We start from the raw sequence: 6,544 nt of genomic DNA on the forward strand, positions 1-6,544 counted from the left end.
AACAAATTATTGTTGGGCAATTAATAGAACTCCAAATAATCATGATGATATCCAAGCAATGATCATTACATAGGCATCACGTCCAAGATTAGTAGACCGACTCCTGCCTGCATCTACTACTATTACTCCACACATCGACCGCTATCCAGCATGCATCTAGTGTATTAAGTTCATGGAAAAACGGAGTAATGCAATAAGAATGATGACATGATGTAGACAAGATCCGTTTATCTATTGTGGCAGATATGGATCCCGTGTTTTTATCCTTAGTAGCAACGATACATACGTGTCGGTTCCCTTTTTGTCACCGGGATCAAGCACCGTAAGATCGAACCCACTACCGGCACCTCTTTCCATTGCAAGATATATAGATCAAGTTGGCCAAACAAAAGCCAAATATCAGAGAAGAAATACAAGGCTATAAGAGATCACGCATATAAGAGATCAAAGAACTCAAATAACTAAAAGATATAACTAATCATAAACTCGAAGTTCATCAGATCCCAACAAACACACCGCCAAAAGACTTACATCATTTGGATCTCCAAGAGACCATTGTATTGATAATCAAGAGAGAGAGAGAGAGAGAGGAAGCCTTCTAGATACTAACTACGGACCTGAAGGTCTACAAAGAACTACTCACGCATCATCGGAGAGGCACCAATGGAAGTGGTGAACCCCTCCGTGATGGTGTCTAGGTTGGATCTGGTGGTTCTGGACTCTGCGACGGCTGGATGAAAATTTCGTCGACTCCCCTAGGGTTTCTGGAATATTGGGGTACTTATAGAGTAAAGAGTCGGTCCAAGGGGCACTCGAGCTGGGCACAACCCACCAGGGTGCGCCCTAGCCTCTTGGCGCACCCTGGTGGGTTGTTCCCTCCTCGGGACTCCCCCCAGGTGTAACCAGGGCCCAACTTTTTCCTTCTGGTCCATAAAAAATCATCGTAAATTGGCGTGGCATTTGGACTCCGTCTGATATTGATTTCCTGCAGTGTAAAAAACATGCAGAAAACAAGAACTGGCACTTGGTGCTATGTCAATAGGTTAGTACCAAAAAATGATATAAAATGATTATAAAACATCCGAGATTGATAATAAAACAGCATGGAATAATAAAAAATTATAGATACGTTGGAGACTTATCATAGGGTTTTTACACCGCAAGGTGGCCCGAACCTGGGTAAACAACTATGTCTGATTCCTTCCCTTCTCGAGCCTGGTGAAGCATTGCTGTGAGACAGTGAGCGGCAAGCAGAGGCATAGCAAAGTTCTTCATGTGCACCATAGAGTTTGAACCTTTCTTTTGGTCCACGGAGCCCCGATTTCTGACAGTTTGCATCAAGTTTGCGAGAAAACAAACATCGGAAATAGTCCACGGACCGATAAGGTACCGCATTGGATGGCAAACCGTGTCTGAACCGCTCGGTATGGACGGTTTGAGGGTCCATGTTTGAGATGTCCTTACCAAGATCATATTTTCCTATGTTGATTTAGCTACCTAGATCGGTTTGTAATGTTGTATTCTTATGTTGATGGGCAGTTTCAGAGGATATTTCTTCTCGAGGGAATTCCATATATGGTGCCTTGATGGGGTATGTCAGATTTAGGGTTCTGGCAGACCCTTGAGGTTCGAACACTGGGGTGCACACGGAGGTTTCACCTTCTACCTACATGTTCCTCGCCGAATGGCTAGGATCTAAACTACGAGAAGAACAACACAACAGACACAGGGTTTATACTGGTTCAGGCCACCATTGTGGTGTAATACCCTACTCTAGTGTGTGGCATGGTGGATTGCCTCTTGGACTGATGGTGAACCATACAAGGAAGAACAGCCTCGCGAGGGTCTGTTCTTGTGGTGGTGTTGCCCCTTTGGAGGGGTTGATTCTAGCTGCCTATATTATCTCCAGATTCCTATCCAGATGCCTCTACCTTGTGGGTGGCTAGTCCTATTTATAGGCGAAGGCCCTGGGCCTCTTCCCAAATATTGAGCGGGAAGGGCGCCAACAATTGGCCAATTTGAAGGGGAACATCTAGTACACTTATCCTGACTAAAGTTGGTCCTGGCCTGTCAAAGGCTCTGGTGGTGACGCCGACTTGGGCTCCACGGTGATCTCCATCCTGCCATTGGACTGGTCTTGGTCTTGTTGCACCGAAATGGATGCCTTTGCTCGATGCTCTCGCCTGCACTTGCTCCCCTTGCACCAAAGAGGAAAGAAGGACACTGCGCGGGCTGGCGCCCGGCTGGCGCCCTTGGTCGTCATGGCTTGCGTCATGGGCACCTCACGGGGTACCCCGCCTTGAACTCTCCGCCTCCTCATGAGCCAGCCTGACGAGGCCGTGCCTGAGGAAGCTCCTTGTCGTCCGCCCCGCAAGGCTTGGCCCCTCGCAAGGGTCTTGAGCTTGTGTTGATGAAGATGGGCCATGCTAGGCCCCCTTTGAGCCACGCTGCAGGCCGCAGGCAGGCAAGTCTGGGGACCCCTGTTCCCAGAACGCCGACAGTAGCCCTCGGGCCCAAGGCGCGCCCGGACTTGGCCGAGCAGAGAGGCGAAAGGGCAAGTGCGAAGCGTCGCGGGCCCTAACAGCCTGCGGCCTTGGGCGCCGCGTGGCGGTTGATTGGACGTGGGTGCCTCCACAACCGCGCGAGTTGATAAGGAGCGGCACCTGCCTTCTGCCTCCTTTGCTCTCTCCAGTTGCTGCTCAGATCCCCTTTCTTGCGCCTCTCCTTCCTTCCTTCAAAATCTCCAGATCTACTCCACCCGCGCGCCCTAGCCTGACATGGCGCCTCGCCAGGCCCCGGTCGGAACTTGGTATTCATCCGCCTTGGACTCGCCGAACGTGTCGGAGGCGAGCCTTGCCCGGGTGTGCCAGATGGCAGCGGCGCAGGGCGTCGACGGGGCGAAGGTGTTTAAGGCCGGCTCTGCCCTCCCTGAGGGCCAAGGGAGCACCTTCTATCCGCACTTCGTGAGCGCCATTGTCGTCGGTCTGGTGCCTCCCTTCTCTGAGTTCTTCTTTTCTGTCCTCTGCCATTATAACCTTCAAGCTCTGCACCTCCACCCCAACTCTGTCCTCCTTCTGGCAATCTTCCCCTACTATTGCGAGGCTCACGTGGGGGTGAAGCCCTCAGTGGCCCTGCTGCGCCACTACTTCTCCCTTCGGACCTCTCGTGGTTCCGTCTCTGCGTGTGCGAGCTTCGTCGCGTACGGCAACTCCATCGCCATTTCGAACCCCGGGAAAAGGATTGAGGGCTTTAGGAGCAAGTGGGTCTTGGTTGACGCTGGGCGCGTCCACCCCCGGCTGGTCTTGCCCACGGTGCACCCCTCGAGCTCCGACGACTGGTCTCGAGTGGAGCTTGTGGATCCCCGCGCAAGGCTGGTGTTGGAGAAGATGGATGTGGATCTGAGGCCGGCCAGCATGGCGGCGGCAAAGCTGACTGGCGCCTCGCTGCTGAGGGAGTTCTTGGAGCATCAACTGGCTCCGCTTCGTCAGTACTCGCTTCCGATGTGGAGGCCCCACCCGAGCCCCGCGGTCCTGGCCAATGAGGATCTGGCCGCGGTCCTCCAGTCTTCGGTCGGGGGCAACGTGGCAAGGCTGGAGGGCGCTCCGACGCCCCTGTTCCTTCGCGAGGACTGGGAGCAGGTTGTGGGGTCCATGCCTGTCTTCAACGGGGATGAGCCTGCGCCCGCGGAGGCTCCCGAGGACCTGGTGGACGTATCCTCCGGCGACTCCAGCGAAGAGAGGGAGGAAGGGGAGTAGGAAAAGGGGGCTGACTCTGAGACAGAGTCAAGGGCTCCACCTCTTCGTCGCAAGTCCCGCGCTCTCCGCCTTCCTCTGAGTGACGATGACGAGGGTGATGACGAGCAGGGCGGCAGGAGCCTGCCCCTGGTCCCGAAGAAGGACCAGACTGGGTTGATCCCCCGCGGGTTCGCCCCAGCCCCGAGGCGATTCGCTGGCGCTCCACCTGCACCCGCGCTCCTTGAGGCTGATCCTTGCAACCGGCTCTCGGGCTTCAAGTATGGCCGGAGCCTGCTCGAGCCTGCTGGCGACGACCTGTAAGTGCTTGTGCCCTGTCTTGTTTCTTGTTTCGCCGCTGAGGCTTGACGTCCGTATCGCCCGGCTAGGCTGGCGCCCACAGCAAAGAAGCCGAAGAGGGCTCCTGAGACTCCATCCGCGGCAGCGCCTCTGCTCGCGAAATAAGATGAACATGGCGCACGGGCCTCTCCTGCCCAGGCATCCCTGCGAGGCCCTGCCGAGTCGGCTGGGGCGAGCTCGGCTCCTATGGCCCTGGCGACTCCCGAGGCGCCCCCGCTTGACGCCGCCACCACAGTCGCTGGGGCACAGCAGGCTCCACCTCAGGACACCATGGTCACGCTGTCGTGTTTTCCTCCTACTCCGCCGACTGCTGCTTCCCCGTCTCCTCTTACTGTCCTGGATCGTGCTGCTGCCAAACTGGACCGTCTACGGCGGGATCTTCTGAGTGCCGACCCTCGTTTGGTGGTCGGGCGCTTGGAGCTAGCCTCTGGCTGGATTCCCTCCGATGCTTTGATTCGGGTGGCGCTGGTCCAGGCCTCGACGGCCTGCGACGAGGAGAAGCAGGCCGTCCTTGGGGCGAAGGTTGCCCGTGACGCCGCCTTGGGGGAGGCGGCTAATGCCCGAGGTCGTTGCGAGGTGCTGGAGGGCGAGCTGACGGGCCTGGAGGACCGGCTCGCCGAGGAGACTCGCCTTCGCCTAGAGCAGGAGCACGGCATGAAGGCTCGCGAGGCGGCCGTCAAGGACTGGGACACCAAGCTCAAGAAGCGCCGTGACCGCCTAGGCGCGCTGGAGCGAGAGCTGGAGGAGAGGAAGGTTGAGTTGGACGGCAAGGCACGGGTTCTTGCCGAGGATCGTGTGGCCTTTGCGGAGATGGAGGAGAAGGCCCGTGCTTCATTGAAGACGCTTTATGAGGGCGGCCTTGAGAGCCCGCTAGCCCGCGAGGAGGACGGCCCCGCCAAGCTGCTTCCTTTCCTGGTTCGTGCCCTTGAAGATGTCGCCCTTGGCCTCGGCCCTACGGCTGAGGCCGAGGCACGCGTCTTGTCTTCTACGGCACTAACGCAGGTCTTCACCCACATCTATCTTTGCGACCCCAACGTCGACCTCGACAGCATGCTGGAGCCAGCGAGCGGCGAGCATGCCGCTGCCGCTGCTGAGGTCGTGAAGGGTCGCGCGGAGGCTCTGTTGGGGAAGTTCCGGGCCTTCAGCACCAGGCCGAAGCAGAGCGCTGCCAGCCCGGCAGCTCCACAAGGCGAACCCGCTCCGCGCAACTCCACGGCCGGCAAGTGACTCCGTTGTGGCTCCCGTCCTGCTTTTAGTTTCTGCACATGTATCAGGCCTTGGGGAGGCGTTAAAACTTGCATTTGGTGCTGTGATAACAGTATGGACTGTAATATTTGCTTTTGAATTCCTTGAAATTTGCGCTATTTCCCTCCTACTTGCTTGTGTCCTACGCCGACAGAGCCCGGCCCCACGCATACCTCAGCCGCCATTAGCCCCGACCGGAAACCAGGACGGGACCAAGGAGTGAGGGGCTACGTGACAAGTTAGGCTCCTGAGTCGCGATGCTCAGGAGTCCCCCTTGGCGCTCGAACAGCAAGTAGGGAGGTGAGATGTGGGGGTGGATCTACCGTTCTACGTCTGCAGAGCCCGGCCCCGCGCATACCTCAATCGCCGTTAGCCCCGACCAGAAACCAGGACGGGACCAAGGAGTGAGGGGCTACGTGAACAGTTAGGCTCCTCAGTCGTGATGCTCAGGAGTCCTCCTTGACGCTCAAATGGCCTTCATACCTTGGCTCCGCTCGGGAAGGGACGTGCGACGAACCAGGACCGGGAGGCCTGGCTGGGTGTCATGCGTCTGGGCGTGACCCAGGCGTAGCCCCCGTGCCCAGCCCCCTCGCGCGGCACTCCCGAGGGGAGGCGTTGCGATGAGGCTAGACACTGAGCTCTGGGCTCCCTGAGGTTGATGCGGCCCGGGGGCCACCCTCAGTTGTTTATCACCAGCGCGGAGCATAGCGCTTCCGCATGCGTACGGGCATAGCCGCTCCTCGGCAGTGTCGTCAGCCAGCGCGGAGCATGGTGCTTCCACTGGTGCGTGGGAGGGGGCTCCCCTCCAGGAGGAGTCCCCGGGGCGTGTACAGCCCCGCCATGACATGTGGCTGGCACGGTAGGGCTTGACGAGGTGTATCTGGGCACCCGTGAGCCAGCGCGGGACTCACGCGGCCCTACCTCAAGGCGGGTTGCGCCTAGCTCTGGGCCTTATCTTGGAGTGTGTTTCTCCAAATTTGGCTAGATGCCGATGCTCTGCGTCCTCGGGTCCTGGCTCTCGGGCTGGTCTCAGCCGTCGCTGGTATGCCGGGGCACGATGTCATGGGCAGACCAGAGGGTGAGGGCCGGAGAGCCGGTAGGAGCCCTGAGTCACGATGCTCAGGCACCCCCCCCCTTTAACGCGCAAGCTGGGTTAGATGTCGAAACTCTACGTCCTCGGGTCCTGGCTCTCGGGCTGGTCTCAGCCG

The sequence above is a fragment of the Triticum dicoccoides genome, chromosome 6B (assembly GCF_002162155.2).
Source record: "Triticum dicoccoides isolate Atlit2015 ecotype Zavitan chromosome 6B, WEW_v2.0, whole genome shotgun sequence".
Taxonomy (NCBI): Eukaryota; Viridiplantae; Streptophyta; class Magnoliopsida; order Poales; family Poaceae; genus Triticum; species Triticum dicoccoides.